Here is a 22,431-nt window from a genome sequence, read left to right as displayed (position 1 = left end):
CATTAATTTGGCCCATTCAACTTCACAAACTATAAACCCATTCAATTTTAGGTTAATCCAAATTTGCAAGAGTACCGAAAAAGACACAAAAAGAGAGAAAGACAAAGAAGATACAGAGAAAGACACACAGATCTACCAACTCCTGGATTCCAGCAGTGTTCAGAGAGAAATCCCAAGAGGAGGTAGGGTCAAGATGTGTGTTTTCCTTGTGGTCAGCCTTAAATACCCCTTGGTCTTCCTGAGCCCTTCCCCAGGTGGGATTTCCGATCATTTGGTCACTCAGGAGCTGGGCTGGTGGCTCCAGAGGTGAGTGTGGAGCATCGCCTTTGATGTGCCAGGGACTGGCAGTCAGTCCTGGGCTGGGATAGAGGCTCTAGTGGGATTGGGGTTCCAGGGCAGTGCAGTGCTGGGGTTACAGGGCTGGGCAAGGCTGGACCTGCCCCTTCCTGCCCCCACACAAAATGTTTCCAGCCAAAATCTCCTCCAGTCTCTCACAACAGGCAACGTTGGAAGTGGAATCCCAATTTTAGTCATGGGCACCTGGCTGAGAAGGACAATTCTTTTCTATAGGAAGGAAAGCACAGAGGTCTAGGGTTTGGAAAGCAGGTGAGAGCTGGACATCAGGAGGCCAAGGCCAGCCAAACTTGTCAGTAATGGCAGAATATGTCTGGGAGCAGTCTTTGGATCAAGGGAATGTTGGAGGTGGAATCCAAATTTTGGCCATGGATGCCTTGAGAAGCAGGACAGTTCTTTCCCACAGGAAGGAACTCACAGTGCCTTCCCAGTGTTTCAGTAGCAGATGAGAAGAGACCCTCAACATGTCAAGGTCAGTTGGACCAGTCAGGTGGCCCCTGGGAGGCCAAAGCAGCCAGACCTCTTCTGTGTTCCCTTGATTTTATGGGGCCCCATAGAGTCACAACGGACCCTTACTTCAATGGGGCCCTGCAGTGTCATAATGGTGCTGTGATTCCATGGGATCCAGCAGTGTCATAGTGGAGCACTGATTATAAGAAGACCTGCAGTGTCACAGTGGACTCTTGATTCCATGGAGTTGTCACAATGGCCTCAGGATCCATCAGGCCCTGCAGTGTCACAATGGTCCCAGCGATTCCGTGTGGCCTTGCAGTGTCACAATGGTCTCTGTGGTCCCACAGGCCCCTCAATGTCACGTGACTCCTCTGTTCCATGAGGCCTGAAATGTCACAATGGAGCTTGGGGATTTGCAGTGTCACAAAGGTCTCCTTTGGCTCCACAGTGTCACCATGGACCACTGATTACAGGAGGCCCCTCAATATCAAAATGGACCTTTGGTTCCGTGTAGCCCTGCAGTGTCACAAAGGCCTCTTGGTTTCACAAGGCCCCACAGGATCCCAATGGTCCTCTTGGTTCTGTGGGGACCACAATGGTCTCACTGTTCCATGAGGCCCCACAGTGTCACAATGCTTTGTTTATTCCATGGTGCCCCACAATGTCACAGATGTCCCTTGGTTCCATGGGGCCCTGTGCTGGTGCATTCCCCCCTGCCCTTCTCAGGCCGCCGTGCCAGCTGAGAAATGTTCCTTGGGCCTGGGCCTTGGCCAACAGCCCCTGGGCTCAGCTCCTGTGCAGCTCATCAGAAACACTGTCTGCTCCCAGGCACTGCTGCTGCCAACCAGCTCCTGCTTGCTTCAGGAGCAGCCCTGGGAACTGTTTCTGTTCCCTCCGTGGCACAGCATCCCTGTTCTCAGCCTTGCAAAGAAAGCTGTTGATGCCAAGTGCGGCCTGGATGAAACATTGCTGTGCCTGAAGTCCCTCTCTTGGGGCCCTACAAACAGCGCTCCAAAAGGAGCCCCTTGCAGCTCTCCTGGGCCAGCCACCTCCCTCGGAGTGGGGCCTCTGCGAGCCGGGAACTCTCCCGTTTGCTGCACTTGGGGCATCCCCGAACAACGACGGAGCCTGGGCCAATCCCCCCACTCCTCCAGGCTCAGCCCTTCGCCGGCTGGGGAGATGTCAAAGCATCCACAGGGAGCATTTCCCTGCCCTGCAGGGGAATTTCTCACAGCTGCCTTGCACTGCCTCTTTGTGTCTGTGTGCACACACCAGCACTGTACCCTGGCAAATGTGGCAGAAATGTTGCTCTCGGAGGGGCTGGGGTGCCTTGGAGATCTAAGTCAGTCAGGCCTGTGAGTGAGGGTAAGTCACGAGGTATAAACTAAGTTAAATGCTGCCTACTGTTGCTCTTTGCTGAGTTAAGTTGAATATAAGTTATAAGCTAAGTTGAATATTGTTAAGGGTTATCCCCCTGTTAAATCAAAAAGTCATAGGTTATAAGTTAGGTTAAATATAGTAAATACAGACCTTTTGCTAAATTGTGACATTTGTGCTATCAGTTAAGGTTGAGGTCTAAGTGAAGTCCTGTTAAGTTTGAGCTGTGTAGAGCTTTTAGGCTGTATTCCTTTTATCCTTGCCCTCACTGTCCTCTTGTCACACACACACACACACACACACACACACATACACACACACACACACACACACAAACAAACACAGGGACAGTTCTGGGTTCATTTCTGGTTTAATTGCCTGGATTTTGTTTGGTTTTGTTGTTGCTTTGTTTCCTTGCTGTGCCTGAAGTGTCCAGTCAGGAGCAGAGTGACTCTTGCCAAGGAACTTTGTGCTGCTGGTGCTTAATATTAAATCTGGTTTTTGCTGCTCCCTTGCTGGGGATTTTTTAAGTGCTCTCAAGCCCTTGTTGGTGACAGGGTGAAGGAGCCCTGGCTCAGGTTCTGGCCCTGGGGGACATGGGGACGCTGCCGGGGAGGTCCCTGTCCCCCTGTCCCAGACCCCACTGCCCTTGCAATGTCCCACAGCCATTCTGTGATGCCCCAGCCCCTCTGAGGTGGCAGAACCCACTCTGATGTCACAGCCTTCTCTCTGACATCATACACTCTTCTCTGTGATGTCACAGGGAACACTGTGATGTCACACTGCTACTCTGTGATGTCACAGTCCGCTGTATGATGTCACATCACTGCCATGTGGCCTCACAGCCTGTTCTGTGATGTCTCACAACCAACCAGTGATTTCACAGTCCAACCTGTAGTGGCTTTGTGATGTCATCCAGCAACTCTATGATGTCACAACCTGATCTGTGATGTCAGAACACTCTCTATGATGACATACATTCAACCTTTGATGTCATAGTAATGTCTGTGATGTCACAACCTACTAAGTGGTATCACCCAGCCCACACTGGGATGTCATACAGCCACACTCTGATGTCACACCCTGATTTCTGATGCCACAGAATCCCCTCTATGATGCTGTAGCTGCTCTGTGACCTCACACAACAAACTCTGTCATGTCACAGCCCCATCTGTGACCTCACACAACCCACTCGGAGCTGTCACACAGCCCCTTTCTGACATCCCAGCTGCTCTGGGGCTCCAGGACACAGCCCCAGAGGTGCCGCTGTGACACAGCCCCCTCTGGGACATCGCACAGCCCCTGCCAGTGCTGAGCCCCTGGGAGCTCTGTCTGGGCCTGCTCGTGTCCCTGAGATGCCCAGGCAGGGCCCCAGCCCTGCTGGGCTGTGCTCAGGAGCTGCTCCTGGCCAGAGCTGTCTCTCTGCAGTGCTGCCCTTGCCAGGAGCTGTCTCTGGGCCAGGAGCCCGGCCCAGCTCAGCAGCACAGACACAGCACCAGGACTTTCAGAACCCTCTCAGGCCTTTGGGGCTCTTTGCATCACACTCAGTCCCTCAGAGTGTGCTCTAAAAAACTTCTCAAGAACTCCAAGTCAGATGGAAACACTGAAGTTTCTTGTAGTTGAAATAAGAGAGACACGAGTGAGAAAGCGTCCCCAGGTTCCAGGCAGAGCAGAAGACTGGAGGCCCTGATGGCAGCTGGGGACAAGCAAGGGAAAGGTGTCTGTGGTGCTGAGCAAAGCTGGATGTGTTTCAGGAATGCCAAGGGCCAAGGGCTGAGCCCCAGCCCCTGGCAAGGCAGATGCTGTCCCTCCCTCATTGCTCAGGGCTCTTCCTTGGCCACTGCCATGTGGGGATGTGCAATGCCAAGGGCAGCACCATGGGGCAGCCCCTGCCAGGCTGCTGAGCAGGGACAAGGAGGCAATGAGGCCCCAGGGCTGCCAGGGTCACTTGTCCCCTGCTGGCCTCAGGCCCAGGGCCAGCAGCCATGGCCAAAGGGCTGCACAAGTTGCCTCTGGCAGGGCCTTGCAGCTGCACAGCCCAGAGCCCTCAGCCTCTGCCTCCTGCGTATGTGACGAGGCCTCCAGACCCCATCCTGGGCGATTTTTGGGTCCTCTCCATGGTCTGTGGAAATGGGAACACTGGTCAAAATTATTTTCTACCAAATCTTGCAGTGACAGAACAAGGATCAATATCACTAAACTGAACAAGAATGGATTTAGATTTGTTACAAGTAGGAAATATTTTACAATGAGTGTGGCACAAAACTGCAACAGTTTTTCCAGAGAAGTGGATGCCCCATCCCAGGATTGCTACCAGAGCAGGAGCTGTGTCACCTGACATAGTGAAAGTGCCCACCTGTCCCCAAGGATGGAATTGCTGTTGTGTGGGTTCTCTGATGTGCTGGGTGCCCTCACAACCCTCCTGGCCAGAATGTCTGCTGAGGGCCAGCCAGGCTGCTGCAGTGGCAGTGACTTCAGAGCCATCACCATTTCAGCTATGTCCCCTGGGCCAGACTCTCCCCTTTCCTCTGCCCCTGCCTTGTCTCTGCTGGCATGAACAGTTTGTTCATTATTATCTTGTCCCCAGGGTGCTGGGGCCAATTGCTTCCCAGTCAGGCTCCTGGAGCAGAAGTGGCTTTTCAGAGCCCAGCCAGAAATGAGCCCTGAAGCAGCAGCTCTGCAGTGCTGGCCACCAGGCCGGGGTGCCAAGGGAGCCTTCTGGCCATGGCCTGGAAGCAGCTGCTGCTGCCAAGGTGCCTTTGGTGCCTTGTAGGAGACGGGTTCGGGAATCAAGAGACGACCCAATGTGAGTTAGCTGCTTCTTCGCAATTTATTACAATCTTAGCTATATTTTTATAGTATTTTGAAAAGGTAACATGCGATCTGTATTATACTATGATTGGATAATTGCTATTTTTCACGTGTTAATTTCTACACTTCTATTGGTCCAGCTCATAACACCCGAGCTCTATAAGATAGTTTTAGTAAAACTTATTAAGATACATTTAGCAGATTTCTCATCCTAAATTCGAACTCTTCATTGTCTTATTAAAAATTAGTCTTCTTCATTTCCTTGGTACAATATTCAGCCAAGGACTTAGACTAGCTCACTCAGAGTTGTGCAGGCCTTGCAAGGAGCTGTGCCCTGGGGAAGCAAGCCATTCTTCAACAAGGTAATAGGGGCTGTGACTGCTGAGGTGTCACAGAGAGGGAAACACTGGGCCTGTCATTGCTGTGGTTTCATGGATAGGGGAACACTGAGGCTGTCATTGTTGTCACAGAGTGTAGGAAATTTGGGCTCTCACTTCTGTGGTGTCCCAGAGAGGATTAAATTGGAGCTCACACTTGAATGGTGTCCAGGACAGTGGAACACTGGGCCTGACATTGCTGTGGTGTGACAGAGAGGAGGCAATTTTGGATGTCACTACTCTGGTTTGACAGAGAGGAAAAGAGTGGGGCTATCACTGCTGTGATATCACCGAGAGGGTGAAATTCAGGCTGTTACAGCTGTGATGTTACAGACAGGGGACACTGGGCTATCGTGGCACTACTGTCACAGAGAGTGGAACTTCGTGGTTGTCACTTCTGTGGTGACACAGAGAGGAGGAAACTGGAGCTCACACTGCTATGGTGTCTCCGATGGAAGGACACAGGGCCTGACATTTCTGTGGTTTCAAAGAGAGGAGGAAATAGGGGGCTGTCACAGATATGGGGTCACAGAGTGGAGAACACTGAGAGTCTAACTGCTGTGGTGTCACAGAGAGGAGGAATTTTTTTGTTTTGATTGCACTGGTGTCACAGAGGGCGGAACTTTGGGGATCTCACTGCTGTGGTGTCACAGAGAGAAAAACAGCGGTGTTGTCGCTGCTGTGGTGTCAGAGTGGAACACTGGGCCTGACATTGGTGTGGTTTCCCAGAGAGGAGGCAATTTTGGCTGTCACATCTCTGGTTTCACAGAGAGGGCAACTTTTTGGCTGTCCCAGCTGTGGTGTCACGGAGAGGGGTAAAGTTGGGCTCTAACTGCTATGGTGTCTCCAACAGGGTAATCCTGGGCCTAAAATTGCTGTCCTTTCACAGACAGGAGCAATTTTGGGCTGTGGCTGCATTGCTGTCCCAGAGAGTGGAACTTTGGGGCTCACACTGCTCTGGTGTCCCAGAGACGGGAACATTGGAGCTGTCACTGCTGTGTTGTCACAGAGAGAGAGGAACACTGGAGCTCTCCTTATTCTGGAGTCACGGAGAGGAGGAAATTGGGCACGTCACTGCCCTGGTGTCACAGGGAATGGAAGAGTGGGGCTGTCACTGCCGTGGAGTCAGAGAAAGGAGGAAATTTGGTGTGTGACTGCACTGCGGTCACAGCGAGTGGAACTTTGGGGCTCTCACTTCTGTGGTGGAAGAGATGAAGAAATAGGTGCTGTCACTGCTGTTGTGGTGTGAGGGAGAAGAGGAAATTTGGGCCTGTCATTGCTGTGGTGTCACGGAGAGGAGCACTTTGGAGCTCACACTGCTATGATGTCACAGATAGGGTAACACTGGCTCTGATAATCCTGTGTTGTCACAGAGAGGGGGAAATTTCGCCTCTCACTGCTGTTGTATCAGTGAGGGCGCAACATTGGGCTGTCATTGTTGTGGTGTCCCAGAGAGGATTAAATTGGAGCTCACACTTCTATGGTGTCCTAGACAGTGGAACACTGGGCCTGACATTGCTGTGGTGTAACAGAGAGGAGGAAATTTGGGGCTGTCATTACTGTGGTGTCACGGAGAGGAGCACTTTGGAGCTCACACTGCTATGCGTCACAGATAGGGTAACACTGGTTCTGATATTGCTGTGTACTCCCAGAGAGGAGGAAATTAGGCCTCTCCCTGCTCTGGTGTCACAGAGAGGGGGAAATCTGGCCTCTCACTTCTGTTGTATCAGTGAGGGCGTAACAGTGGGGCTGTCATTGTTGTGGTGTCCCAGAGAGGATTAAATTGGAGCTCACACTTCTATGGTGTCCTAGACAGTGGAACACTGGGCCTGACATTGGTGTGGTGTAACAGAGAGGAGGCAATTTGGGGCTGTCATTACTGTGATTTCACAGAGACGGGAAGAGTCGGGCTGTCACTGCTGTGGTTTCAGCGAGAGAGTGAAATGGAGGTAGTTAGAGCTGTGATGTTACAGACAGGGGAATACTGGGACTCGGAGTGCACTGCTGTCACCGAGAGCTGAACTTTGGGGATCTCACTGCTGTGGTGTCACAGAGAGAGAAACAGTGGTGTTGTCGCTGCTGTGGTGTCAGAGAGTGGAACACTGGGCCTGACATTGGTGTGGTTTCCCAGAGAGGAGGCAATTTTGGCTGTCACCTCTCTGGTTTCACAGAGAGGGCAACTTTTTGGCTGTCCCTGTTGTGGTGTCACGGAGACGGGAATATTGGAGCTGTCACTGCTGTGGTGTCTGAGAGAGGGAAACACTGGGCCTGTCATTGCTGTGCTGTCATGGAGCGGAGCACGTTGGAGCTCACACTGCTATGATGTCACAGGTAGGGTAACAGTGGCTCTGACATTGCTGTGGTGTCCCAGAGAAGAGGAAATTTGGGCCCTCACTGCTCTGGTGTCACAGAGACAGGTAAAGTTGGGCTCTAACTGCTGTGGTGTCTCCAACAGGGTAATCCTGGGCCTAAAATTGCTGTCGTTTCACAGACAGGAGCAATTTTGGGCTGTGGCTGCACTGCTGTCTCAGAGAGTGGAACTTTGGGGCTCACACTGCTCTGGTGTCCCAGAGACGGGAACATTGGAGCTGTCACTGCTGTGTTGTCACAGAGAGAGGAACACTGGAGCTCTCCCTGCTCTGGAGTCGTGGAGAGGAGGAAATTGGGCATGTCACTGCCCTGGTGTCACAGGGAATGGAATAGTGGGGCTGTCACTGCCGTGGAGTCAGAGAAAGGAAGAAATTTGGTGTGTGACTGCACTGCGGTCACAGCGAGTGGAACTTTGGGGCTCTCACTTCTGTGGTGGAAGAGATGAAGCAATAGGTGCTGTCACTGCTGTTGTGGTGTGAGGGAGAAGAGGAAATTTGGGCCTGTCATTGCTGTGGTGTCACGGAGAGGAGCACTTTGGAGCTCACACTGCTATGATGTCACAGATAGGGTAACACTGGTTCTGATATTGCTGTGTTGTCCCAGAGAGGAGGAAATTAGGCCTCTCCCTGCTCTGGTGTCACAGAGAGGGGGAAATCTGGCCTCTCACTGCTGTTGTATCAGTGAGGGCATAACACTGGGGCTGTCATTGTTGTGGTGTCCCAGAGAGGATGAAATTGGAGCTCACACTTCTATGGTGACCTAGACAGTGGAACACTGGGCCTGACATTGGTGTGGTGTAACAGAGAGGAGGCAATTTGGGGCTGTCATTACTGTGATTTCACAGAGAGGGGAAGAGTCGGGCTGTCACTGCTGTGCTTTCAGCGAGAGAGTGAAATGGAGGTAGTTAGAGCTGTGATGTTACAGACAGGGGAATACTGGGACTCGGAGTGCACTGCTGTCACCGAGAGCGGAACTTTGGGGCTCTCACTGCTGTGGTGTCACAGAGAGAGAAACAGCGGTGTTGTCGCTGCTGTGGTGTCAGAGAGTGGAACACTGGGCCTGACAGTGGTGGAGTTTCCCAGAGAGGAGGCAATTTTGGCTGTCACCTCTCTGGTTTCACAGAGAGGGCAACTTTTTGGCTGTCCCTGCTGTGGTGTCACGGAGACGGGAATATTGGAGCTGTCACTGCTGTGGTGTCTGAGAGAGGGAAACACTGGGCCTGTCATTGCTGTGCTGTCATGGAGAGGAGCACGTTGGAGCTCACACTGCTATGATGTCACAGGTAGGGTAACAGTGGCTCTGACATTGCTGCGGTGTCCCAGAGAAGAGGAAATTTGGGCCCTCACTGCTCTGGTGTCACAGAGAGGGCTAAAGTTGGGCTCTAACTGCTATGGTGTTTCCAACAGGGTAATCCTGGGCCTAAAATTGCTGTCCTTTCCCAGACAGGAGCAATTTTGGGCTGTGGCTGCACTGCTGTCTCAGAGAGTGGAACTTTGGGGCTCATACTGCTCTGGTGTCCCAGAGACAGGAACATTAGAGCTGTCACTGCTGTGTATTCACAGAGAGAGAGGAACACTGGAGCTCTCCCTGTTCTGGAGTCGTGCAGAGGAGGAAATTGGGCATGTCACTGCCCTGGTGTCACAGGGAATGGAAGAGTGGGGCTGTCACTGCCGTGGAGTCAGAGGAAGGAGGAAATTTGGTGTGTTACTGCTGTGGTGTCACAGCGAGTGGAACTTTGGGGCTCTCACTTCTGTGGTGGAAGAGATGAAGAAATAGGTGCTGTCACTGCTGTTGTGGTGTGACGGAGAAGAGGAAATTTGGGCTTGTCATTGCTGTGCTGTCATGGAGAGGAGCACTTTGGAGCTCACACTGCTATGATGTCACAGATAGGGTAGCACTGGCTCTGACTTTGCTGTGTTGTCCCAGAGAGGAGGAAATTAGGCCTCTCCCTGCTCTGGTGTCACAGAGAGGGGGAAATCTGGCCTTTGACTGCTCTTGTATCAGTGAGCGCATTACACTGGGGCTGTCATTGTTGTGGTGTCCCAGAGAGGATTAAATTGGAGCTCACACTTCTATGGTGTCCTAGACAGTGGAACACTGGGCCTGACATTGCTGTGGTGTAACAGAGAGGAGGCAATTTGGGGCTGTCATTCCTGTGATTTCACAGAGAGGGGAAGAGTCGGGCTGTCACTGCTGTGGTTTCAGCGAGAGAGTGAAATGGAGGTAGTTAGAGCTGTGATGTTACAGACAGGGGAATCCTGGGACTCGGAGTGCACTGCTGTCACCGAGAGCGGAACTTTGGGGCTCTCACTGCTGTGGTGTCACAGAGAGAGAAACAGCGGTGTTGTCGCTGCTGTGGTGTCAGAGAGTGGAACACTGGGCCTGACATTGGTGTGGTTTCCCAGAGAGGAGGCAATTTTGGATGTCACTCCTCTGGTTTCACAGAGAGGGCAACTTTTTGGCTGTCCCTGCTCTGGTGTCACGGAATATTGGAGCTGTCACTGCTGTGGTGTCTGAGAGAGGGAAACACTGGGCCTGTCATTGCTGTGCTGTCATGGAGAGGAGCACGTTGGAGCTCACACTGCTATGATGTCACAGGTAGGGTAACAGTGGCTCTGACATTGCTGTGGTGTCCCAGAGAAGAGGAAATTTGGGCCCTCACTGCTCTGGTGTCACAGAGAGGGCTAAAGTTGGGCTGTGAATGCCATAGTGTCTCCAACAGTGTAATCCTGGGCCTGAAATGGTTGTCGTTTCACAGACAGGAGCAATTTTGGGCTGTGGCTGCACTGCTGTCTCAGAGTGTGGAACTTTGGGGCTCACACTGTTCTGGTGTCCCAGAGACGGGAACATTGGAGCTGTCACTGCTGTGTTGTCACAGAGAGAGGAACACTGGAGCACTCCCTGCTCTGGAGTCACGGAGAGGAGGAAATTGGGCATGTCACTGCCCTGGTGTCACAGGGAATGGAAGAGTGGGGCTGTCACTGCCGTGGAGTCCGAGAAAGGAGGAAATTTGGTGTGTGACTGCACTGCGGTCACAGCGAGTGGAACTTTGGGGCTCTCACTTCTGTGGTGGAACAGATGAAGAAATAGGTGCTGTTGTGGTGTGAGGGAGAAGAGGAAATTTGGGCCTGTCATTGCTGTGGTGTCACGGACAGGAGCACTTTGGAGCTCACACTGCTATGATGTCACAGATAGGGTAACACTGGTTCTGATATTGCTGTGTTGTCCCAGAGAGGAGGAAATTAGGCCTCTCCCTGCTCTGGTGTCACAGAGAGGGGGAAATCTGGCCTTTCACTGCTCTTGTATATTTGTGGGCATAAAACTGAAGCTGTCATTGTTGTGGTGTCCCAGAGAGGATTAAATTGGAGCTCACACTTCTATGGTGTCCTAGACAGTGGAACTCTGGGCCTGACATTGCTGTGGTGTAACAGAGAGGAGGCAATTTGGGGCTATCATTACTGTGATTTCACAGAGAGGGGAAGAGTCGGGCTGTCACTGCTGTGCTTTCAGCGAGAGAGTGAAATGGAGGTAGTTAGAGCTGTGATGTTACAGACAGGGGAATCCTGGGACTCGGAGTGCACTGCTGTCACCGAGAGCGGAACTTTGGGGCTCACACTGCTCTGGTGTCCCAGAGACAGGAACATTGGAGCTGTCACTGCTGTGTTGTCAGAGAGTGGAACACTGGGCCTGACATTGGTGTGGTTTCCCAGAGAGGAGGCAATTTTGGATGTCACTCCTCTGGTTTCACAGAGAGGGCAACTTTTTGGCTGTCCCTGCTGTGGTGTCACGGGGACGGGAATATTGGAGCTGTCACTGCTGTGGTGTCTGAGAGAGGGAAACACTGGGCCTGTCATTGCTGTGCTGTCATGGAGAGGAGCACGTTGGAGCTCACACTGCTATGATGTCACAGGTAGGGTAACAGTGGCTCTGACATTGCTGTGGTGTCCCAGAGAAGAGGAAATTTGGGCCCTCACTGCTCTGGTGTCACAGAGAGGGGTAAAGTTGGGCTGTGAATGCCATGGTGTCTCCAACAGTGTAATCCTGGGCCTGAAATGGTTGTCGTTTCACAGAGAGGAGCAATTTTGGGCTGTGGCTGCACTGCGGTCTCAGAGAGTGGAACTTTGGGGCTCACACTGCTCTGGTGTCCCAGAGACGGAAACATTGGAGCTGTCACTGCTGTGTTGTCACAGAGAGAGAGGAACACTGGAGCTCTCTTTGTTCTTGAGCCGTGGAGAGGAGGAAATTGGGCATGTCACTGCCCTGGTGTCACAGGTAATGGAAGAGTGGGGCTGTCACTGCCGTGGAGTCCGAGAAAGGAGGAAATTTGGTGTGTGACTGCACTGCAGTCACAGCAAGTGGAACTTTGGGGCTCTCACTTCTGTGGTGGAAGAGATGAAGAAATAGGTGCTGTTGTGGTGTGAGGGAGAAGAGGAAATTTGGGCCTGTCATTGCTGTGGTGTCACGGACAGGAGCACTTTGGAGCTCACACTGCTATGATGTCACAGATAGGGTAACACTGGTTCTGATATTGCTGTGTTGTCCCAGAGAGGAGGAAATTAGGCCTCTCCCTGCTCTGGTGTCACAGAGAGGGGGAAATCTGGCCTTTCACTGCTCTTGTATATTTGTGGGCATAAAACTGGGGCTGTCATTGTTGTGGTGTCCCAGAGAGGATTAAATTGGAGCTCACACTTCTATGGTGTCCTAGACAGTGGAACTCTGGGCCTGACATTGCTGTGGTGTAACAGAGAGGAGGCAATTTGGGGCTATCATTACTGTGATTTCACAGAGAGGGGAAGAGTCGGGCTGTCACTGCTGCGCTTTCAGCGAGAGAGTGAAATGGAGGTAGTTAGAGCTGTGATGTTACAGACAGGGGAATACTGGGACTCGGAGTGCACTGCTGTCACCGAGAGCGGAACTTTGGGGCTCACACTGCTCTGGTGTCCCAGAGACAGGAACATTGGAGCTGTCACTGCTGTGTTGTCAGAGAGTGGAACACTGGGCCTGACATTGGTGTGGTTTCCCAGAGAGGAGGCAATTTTGGATGTCACTCCTCTGGTTTCACAGAGAGGGCAACTTTTTGGCTGTCCCTGCTCTGGTGTCACGGGGACGGGAATATTGGAGCTGTCACTGCTGTGGTGTCTGAGAGAGGGAAACACTGGGCCTGTCATTGCTGTGCTGTCATGGAGAGGAGCACGTTGGAGCTCACACTGCTATGATGTCACAGGTAGGGTAACAGTGGCTCTGACATTGCTGTGGTGTCCCAGAGAAGAGGAAATTTGGGCCCTCACTGCTCTGGTGTCACAGAGAGGGGTAAAGTTGGGCTGTGAATGCCATGGTGTCTCCAACAGTGTAATCCTGGGCCTGAAATGGTTGTCGTTTCACAGAGAGGAGCAATTTTGGGCTGTGGCTGCACTGCGGTCTCAGAGAGTGGAACTTTGGAGCTCACACTGCTCTGGTGTCCCAGAGACGGGAACATTGGAGCTGTCACTGCTGTGTTGTCACAGAGAGAGGGGAACACTGGAGCTCTCTTTGTTCTTGAGCCGTGGAGAGGAGGAAATTGGGCATGTCACTGCCCTGGTGTCACAGGTAATGGAAGAGTGGGGCTGTCACTGCCGTGGAGTCCGAGAAAGGAGGAAATTTGGTGTGTGACTGCACTGCAGTCACAGCAAGTGGAACTTTGGGGCTCTCACTTCTGTGGTGGAAGAGATGAAGAAATAGGTGCTGTCACTGCTGTTGTGGTGTGAGGGAGAAGAGGAAATTTGGGCCTGTCATTGCTGTGGTGTCACGGAGAGGAGCACTTTGGAGCTCACACTGCTATGATGTCACAGATAGGGTAACACTGGTTCTGATATTGCTGTGTTGTCCCAGAGAGGAGGAAATTAGGCCTCTCGCTGCTCTGTTGTCACAGAGAGGAGGAAATTAGGCCTCTCCCTGCTCTGGTGTCACAGAGAGGGGGAAATTTGGGCTCTCACTGCTGTTGTTTCAGTGAGGGTGTAACACTGGGGCTGTCATTGTTGTGGTGTCCCAGAGAGGATTAAATTGGAGCTCACACTTCTGTGGTGTCCTAGACTGTGGAACACTGGGCCTGACATTGGTGTGGTGTGACAGAGAGGAAGCAATTTGGGGCTGTCATTACTGTGATTTCACAGAGAGGGGAAGAGTCGGGCTGTCACTGCTGTGGTTTCAGCGAGAGAGTGAAATGGAGGTAGTTAGAGCTGTGATGTTACAGACAGGGGAATCCTGGGACTCGGAGTGCACTGCTGTCACCGAGAGCAGAACTTTGGGGCTCTGACTGCTGTGGTGTCCCAGAGAGAGAAACAGCGGTGTTGTCGCTGCTGTGGTGTCAGAGAGTGGAACACTGGGCCTGACATTGGTGTGGTTTGACAGAGAGGAGGCAATTTTGGCTGTCACCTCTCTGGTTTCACAGAGAGGGCAACTTTTTGGCTGTCCCTGCTGTGGTGTCACGGAATATTGGAGCTGTCACTGCTGTGGTGTCTGAGAGAGGGAAACACTGGGCCTGTCATTGCTGTGCTGTCATGGAGAGGAGCACGTTGGAGCTCACACTGCTATGATGTCACAGGTAGGGTAACAGTGGCTCTGACATTGCTGTGGTGTCCCAGAGAAGAGGAAATTTGGGCCCTCACTGCTCTGGTGTCACAGAGAGGGGTAAAGTTGGGCTGTGAATGCCATAGTGTCTCCAACAGTGTAATCCTGGGCCTGAAATGGTTGTCGTTTCACAGACAGGAGCAATTTTGGGCTGTGGCTGCACTGCTGTCTCAGAGTGTGGAACTTTGGGGCTCACACTGTTCTGGTGTCCCAGAGACGGGAACATTGGAGCTGTCACTGCTGTGTTGTCACAGAGAGAGGAACACTGGAGCACTCCCTGCTCTGGAGTCACGGAGAGGAGGAAATTGGGCATGTCACTGCCCTGGTGTCACAGGGAATGGAAGAGTGGGGCTGTCACTGCCCTGGAGTCAGAGAAAGGAGGAAATTTGGTGTGTGACTGCACTGCGGTCACAGCGAGTGAAACTTTGGGGCTCTCACTTCTGTGGTGGAACAGATGAAGAAATAGGTGCTGTCACTGCTGTTGTGGTGTGAGGGAGAAGAGGAAATTTGGGCCTGTCATTGCTGTGGTGTCACGGAGAGGAGCACTTTGGAGCTCACACTACTATGAAGTCACAGATAGTGTAACACTGGCTCTGATATTGCTGTGTTGTCACAGAGAGGAGGAAATTAGGCCTCTCCCTGCTCTGGTGTCACAGAGAGGGGAAAATCTGGCCTTTTTCTGCTGTTGTATCAGTGAGGGCATAACAGTGGGGCTGTCATTGTTGTGGTGTCCCAGAGAGGATTAAATTGGAGCTCACACTTCTATGGTGTCCTAGACAGTGGAACACTGGGCCTGACATTGGTGTGGTGTAACAGAGAGGAGGCAATTTGGGGCTGTCATTACTGTGATTTCACAGAGAGGGGAAGAGTTGGGCTGTCACTGCTGTGCTTTCAGCGAGAGAGTGAAATGGAGGTAGTTAGAGCTGTGATGTTACAGACAGGGGAATACTGGGACTCGGAGTGCACTGCTGTCACCGAGAGCGGAACTTTGGATCTCTCACTGCTGTGGTGTCACAGAGAGTGAAACAGCGGTGTTGTCGCTGCTGTGGTGTCCCAGAGAGTGGAACACTGGGCCTGACATTAGTGTGGTTTCCCAGAGAGGAGGCAATTTTGGATGTCACTCCTCTGGTTTCACAGAGAGGGCAACTTTTTGGCTGTCACTGCTGTGGTGTCACGGAGACGGGAATATTGGAGCTGTCACTGCTGTGGTGTCTGAGAGAGGGAAACACTGGGCCTGTCATTGCTGTGCTGTCATGGAGAGGAGCACGTTGGAGCTCACACTGCTATGATGTCACAGGTAGGGTAACAGTGGCTCTGACATTGCTGTGGTGTCCCAGAGAAGAGGAAATTTGGGCCCTCACTGCTCTGGTGTCACAGAGAGGGCTAAAGTTGGGCTCTAACTGCTATGGTGTCTCCAACAGGGAAATCATGGGCCTGAAATGGTTGTCGTTTCACAGACAGGAGCAATTTTGGGCTGTGGCTGCACTGCTGCCTCAGAGAGTGGAACTTTGGGTCTCACACTGCTCTGGTGTCCCAGAGACGGGAACATTGGAGCTGTCACTGCTGTGTATTCACAGAGAGAGAGGAACACTGGAGCTCGCTTTGTTCTGGAGCCGTGGAGAGGAGGAAATTGGGCATGTCACTGCCCTGGTGTCACAGGGAATGGAAGAGTGGGGCTGTCACTGCCGTGGAGTCAGAGGAAGGAGGAAATTTGGTGTGTGACTGCTGTGGTGTCACAGCGAGTGGAACTTTGGGGCTCTCACTTCTGTGGTGGAAGAGATGAAGAAATAGGTGCTGTCACTGCTGTTGTGGTGTGACGGAGAAGAGGAAATTTGGGCTTGTCATTGCTGTGCTGTCATGGAGAGGAGCACTTTGGAGCTCACACTGCTATGATGTCACAGATAGGGTAGCACTGGCTCTGACTTTGCTGTGTTGTCCCAGAGAGGAGGAAATTAGGCCTCTCCCTGCTCTGGTGTCACAGAGAGGGGGAAATCTGGCCTTTGACTGCTCTTGTATCAGTGAGGGCATAACACTGGGGCTGTCATTGTTGTGGTGTCCCAGAGAGGATTAAATTGGAGCTCACACTTCTATGGTGTCCTAGACAGTGGAACACTGGGCCTGACATTGCTGTGGTGTAACAGAGAGGAGGCAATTTGGGGCTGTCATTCCTGTGATTTCACAGAGAAGGGAAGAGTCGGGCTGTCACTGCTGTGGTTTCAGCGAGAGAGTGAAATGGAGGTAGTTAGAGCTGTGATGTTACAGACAGGGGAATCCTGGGACTCGGAGTGCACTGCTGTCACCGAGAGCGGAACTTTGGGGCTCTCACTGCTGTGGTGTCACAGAGAGAGAAACAGCGGTGTTGTCGCTGCTGTGGTGTCAGAGAGTGGAACACTGGGCCTGACATTGGTGTGGTTTCCCAGAGAGGAGGCAATTTTGGATGTCACTCCTCTGGTTTCACAGAGAGGGCAACTTTTTGGCTGTCCCTGCTCTGGTGTCACGGAATATTGGAGCTGTCACTGCTGTGGTGTCTGAGAGAGGGAAACACTGGGCCTGTCATTGCTGTGCTGTCATGGAGAGGAGCACGTTGGAGCTCACACTGCTATGATGTCACAGGTAGGGTAACAGTGGCTCTGACATTGCTGTGGTGTCCCAGAGAAGAGGAAATTTGGGCCCTCACTGCTCTGGTGTCACAGAGAGGGCTAAAGTTGGGCTGTGAATGCCATAGTGTCTCCAACAGTGTAATCCTGGGCCTGAAATGGTTGTCGTTTCACAGACAGGAGCAATTTTGGGCTGTGGCTGCACTGCTGTCTCAGAGAGTGGAACTTTGGGGCTCACACTGTTCTGGTGTCCCAGAGACGGGAACATTGGAGCTGTTACTGCTGTGTTGTCACAGAGAGAGGAACACTGGAGCACTCCCTGCTCTGGAGTCACGGAGAGGAGGAAATTGGGCATGTCACTGCCCTGGTGTCACAGGGAATGGAAGAGTGGGGCTGTCACTGCCGTGGAGTCCGAGAAAGGAGGAAATTTGGTGTGTGACTGCACTGCGGTCACAGCGAGTGGAACTTTGGGGCTCTCACTTCTGTGGTGGAACAGATGAAGAAATAGGTGCTGTTGTGGTGTGAGGGAGAAGAGGAAATTTGGGCCTGTCATTGCTGTGGTGTCACGGACAGGAGCACTTTGGAGCTCACACTGCTATGATGTCACAGATAGGGTAACACTGGTTCTGATATTGCTGTGTTGTCCCAGAGAGGAGGAAATTAGGCCTCTCCCTGCTCTGGTGTCACAGAGAGGGGGAAATCTGGCCTTTCACTGCTCTTGTATATTTGTGGGCATAAAACTGAAGCTGTCATTGTTGTGGTGTCCCAGAGAGGATTAAATTGGAGCTCACACTTCTATGGTGTCCTAGACAGTGGAACTCTGGGCCTGACATTGCTGTGGTGTAACAGAGAGGAGGCAATTTGGGGCTATCATTACTGTGATTTCACAGAGAGGGGAAGAGTCGGGCTGTCACTGCTGTGCTTTCAGCGAGAGAGTGAAATGGAGGTAGTTAGAGCTGTGATGTTACAGACAGGGGAATCCTGGGACTCGGAGTGCACTGCTGTCACCGAGAGCGGAACTTTGGGGCTCACACTGCTCTGGTGTCCCAGAGACAGGAACATTGGAGCTGTCACTGCTGTGTTGTCAGAGAGTGGAACACTGGGCCTGACATTGGTGTGGTTTCCCAGAGAGGAGGCAATTTTGGATGTCACTCCTCTGGTTTCACAGAGAGGGCAACTTTTTGGCTGTCCCTGCTGTGGTGTCACGGGGACGGGAATATTGGAGCTGTCACTGCTGTGGTGTCTGAGAGAGGGAAACACTGGGCCTGTCATTGCTGTGCTGTCATGGAGAGGAGCACGTTGGAGCTCACACTGCTATGATGTCACAGGTAGGGTAACAGTGGCTCTGACATTGCTGTGGTGTCCCAGAGAAGAGGAAATTTGGGCCCTCACTGCTCTGGTGTCACAGAGAGGGGTAAAGTTGGGCTGTGAATGCCATGGTGTCTCCAACAGTGTAATCCTGGGCCTGAAATGGTTGTCGTTTCACAGAGAGGAGCAATTTTGGGCTGTGGCTGCACTGCGGTCTCAGAGAGTGGAACTTTGGGGCTCACACTGCTCTGGTGTCCCAGAGACGGAAACATTGGAGCTGTCACTGCTGTGTTGTCACAGAGAGAGAGGAACACTGGAGCTCTCTTTGTTCTTGAGCCGTGGAGAGGAGGAAATTGGGCATGTCACTGCCCTGGTGTCACAGGTAATGGAAGAGTGGGGCTGTCACTGCCGTGGAGTCCGAGAAAGGAGGAAATTTGGTGTGTGACTGCACTGCAGTCACAGCAAGTGGAACTTTGGGGCTCTCACTTCTGTGGTGGAAGAGATGAAGAAATAGGTGCTGTTGTGGTGTGAGGGAGAAGAGGAAATTTGGGCCTGTCATTGCTGTGGTGTCACGGAGAGGAGCACTTTGGAGCTCACACTGCTATGATGTCACAGATAGGGTAACACTGGTTCTGATATTGCTGTGTTGTCCCAGAGAGGAGGAAATTAGGCCTCTCCCTGCTCTGGTGTCACAGAGAGGGGGAAATCTGGCCTTTCACTGCTCTTGTATATTTGTGGGCATAAAACTGGGGCTGTCATTGTTGTGGTGTCCCAGAGAGGATTAAATTGGAGCTCACACTTCTATGGTGTCCTAGACAGTGGAACTCTGGGCCTGACATTGCTGTGGTGTAACAGAGAGGAGGCAATTTGGGGCTATCATTACTGTGATTTCACAGAGAGGGGAAGAGTCGGGCTGTCACTGCTGCGCTTTCAGCGAGAGAGTGAAATGGAGGTAGTTAGAGCTGTGATGTTACAGACAGGGGAATCCTGGGACTCGGAGTGCACTGCTGTCACCGAGAGCGGAACTTTAGGGCTCACACTGCTCTGGTGTCCCAGAGACAGGAACATTGGAGCTGTCACTGCTGTGTTGTCAGAGAGTGGAACACTGGGCCTGACATTGGTGTGGTTTCCCAGAGAGGAGGCAATTTTGGATGTCACTCCTCTGGTTTCACAGAGAGGGCAACTTTTTGGCTGTCCCTGCTCTGGTGTCACGGGGACGGGAATATTGGAGCTGTCACTGCTGTGGTGTCTGAGAGAGGGAAACACTGGGCCTGTCATTGCTGTGCTGTCATGGAGAGGAGCACGTTGGAGCTCACACTGCTATGATGTCACAGGTAGGGTAACAGTGGCTCTGACATTGCTGTGGTGTCCCAGAGAAGAGGAAATTTGGGCCCGCACTGCTCTGTTGTCACAGAGAGGGCTAAAGTTGGGCTGTGAATGCTATGGTGTCTCCAACAGTGTAATCCTGGGCCTGAAATGGTTGTCGTTTCACAGAGAGGAGCAATTTTGGGCTGTGGCTGCACTGCTGTCTCAGAGAGTGGAACTTTGGGGCTCACACTGCTCTGGTGTCCCAGAGACAGGAACATTGGAGCTGTCACTGCTGTGTTGTCACAGAGAGAGAGGAACACTGGAGCTCTCTTTGTTCTGGAGCCGTGGAGAGGAGGAAATTGGGCATGTCACTGCCCTGGTGTCACAGGGAATGGAAGAGTGGGGCTGTCACTGCCGTGGAGTCCGAGAAAGGAGGAAATTTGGTGTGTGACTGCACTGCGGTCACAGCAAGTGGAACTTTGGGGCTCTCACTTCTGTGGTGGAAGAGATGAAGAAATAGGTGCTGTCACTGCTGTTGTGGTGTGACGGAGAAGAGGAAATTTGGGCCTGTCATTGCTGTGGTGTCACGGAGAGGAGCACTTTGGAGCTCACACTGCTATGATGTCACAGATAGGGTAACACTGGTTCTGATATTGCTGTGTTGTCCCAGAGAGGAGGAAATTAGGCCTCTCCCTGCTCTGTTGTCACAGAGAGGAGGAAATTAGGCCTCTCCCTGCTCTGGTGTCACAGAGAGGGGGAAATTTGGGCTCTCACTGCTGTTGTATCAGTGAGGGCGTAACACTGGGGCTGTCATTGTTGTGGTGTCCCAGAGAGGATTAAATTGGAGCTCACACTTCTGTGGTGTCCTAGACTGTGGAACACTGGGCCTGACATTGCTGTGGTGTGACAGAGAGGAAGCAATTTGGGGCTGTCATTACTGTGATTTCACAGAGAGGGGAAGAGTCGGGCTGTCACTGCTGTGGTTTCAGCGAGAGAGTGAAATGGAGGTAGTTAGAGCTGTGATGTTACACACAGGGGAATACTGGGACTCGGAGAGCAGTGCTGTCACCGAGAGCAGAACTTTGGGGCTCTCACTGCTGTGGTGTCCCAGAGAGAGAAACAGCGGTGTTGTCGCTGCTGTGGTGTCAGAGAGTGGAACACTGGGCCTGACATTGGTGTGGTTTGACAGAGAGGAGGCAATTTTGGCTGTCACCTCTCTGGTTTCACAGAGAGGGCAACTTTTTGGCTGTCCCTGCTGTGGTGTCACGGAATATTGGAGCTGTCACTGCTGTGGTGTCTGAGAGAGGGAAACACTGGGCCTGTCATTGCTGTGCTGTCATGGAGAGGAGCACGTTGGAGCTCACACTGCTATGATGTCACAGGTAGGGTAACAGTGGCTCTGACATTGCTGTGGTGTCCCAGAGAAGAGGAAATTTGGGCCCTCACTGCTCTGGTGTCACAGAGAGGGCTAAAGTTGGGATGTGAATGCTATGGTGTCTCCAACAGTGTAATCCTGGGCCTGAAATGGTTGTCGTTTCACAGACAGGAGCAATTTTGGGCTGTGGCTGCACTGCTGTCTCAGAGTGTGGAACTTTGGGGCTCACACTGTTCTGGTGTCCCAGAGACGGGAACATTGGAGCTGTCACTGCTGTGTTGTCACAGAGAGAGGAACACTGGAGCACTCCCTGCTCTGGAGTCACGGAGAGGAGGAAATTGGGCATGTCACTGCCCTGGTGTCACAGGGAATGGAAGAGTGGGGCTGTCACTGCCGTGGAGTCAGAGAAAGGAGGAAATTTGGTGTGTGACTGCACTGCGGTCACAGCGAGTGGAACTTTGGGGCTCTCACTTCTGTGGTGGAAGAGATGAAGAAATAGGTGCTGTCACTGCTGTTGTGGTGTGAGGGAGAAGAGGAAATTTGGGCCTGTCATTGCTGTGGTGTCACGGACAGGAGCACTTTGGAGCTCACACTGCTATGATGTCACAGATAGGGTAACACTGGTTCTGATATTGCTGTGTTGTCCCAGAGAGGAGGAAATTAGGCCTCTCCCTGCTCTGGTGTCACAGAGAGGGGGAAATCTGGCCTTTCACTGCTCTTGTATATTTGTGGGCATAAAACTGAAGCTGTCATTGTTGTGGTGTCCCAGAGAGGATTAAATTGGAGCTCACACTTCTATGGTGTCCTAGACAGTGGAACTCTGGGCCTGACATTGCTGTGGTGTAACAGAGAGGAGGCAATTTGGGGCTATCATTACTGTGATTTCACAGAGAGGGGAAGAGTCGGGCTGTCACTGCTGTGCTTTCAGCGAGAGAGTGAAATGGAGGTAGTTAGAGCTGTGATGTTACAGACAGGGGAATCCTGGGACTCGGAGTGCACTGCTGTCACCGAGAGCGGAACTTTGGGGCTCACACTGCTCTGGTGTCCCAGAGACAGGAACATTGGAGCTGTCACTGCTGTGTTGTCAGAGAGTGGAACACTGGGCCTGACATTGGTGTGGTTTCCCAGAGAGGAGGCAATTTTGGATGTCACTCCTCTGGTTTCACAGAGAGGGCAACTTTTTGGCTGTCCCTGCTGTGGTGTCACGGGGACGGGAATATTGGAGCTGTCACTGCTGTGGTGTCTGAGAGAGGGAAACACTGGGCCTGTCATTGCTGTGCTGTCATGGAGAGGAGCACGTTGGAGCTCACACTGCTATGATGTCACAGGTAGGGTAACAGTGGCTCTGACATTGCTGTGGTGTCCCAGAGAAGAGGAAATTTGGGCCCTCACTGCTCTGGTGTCACAGAGAGGGGTAAAGTTGGGCTGTGAATGCCATGGTGTCTCCAACAGTGTAATCCTGGGCCTGAAATGGTTGTCGTTTCACAGAGAGGAG

Source organism: Cyanistes caeruleus, unplaced genomic scaffold (genome assembly GCF_971803275.1).
Source record: "Cyanistes caeruleus unplaced genomic scaffold, bCyaCae1.hap1.1 HAP1_SCAFFOLD_11, whole genome shotgun sequence".
Lineage (NCBI taxonomy): Eukaryota > Metazoa > Chordata > Aves > Passeriformes > Paridae > Cyanistes > Cyanistes caeruleus.
Note: the sequence above shows the minus strand (reverse complement) of the source record.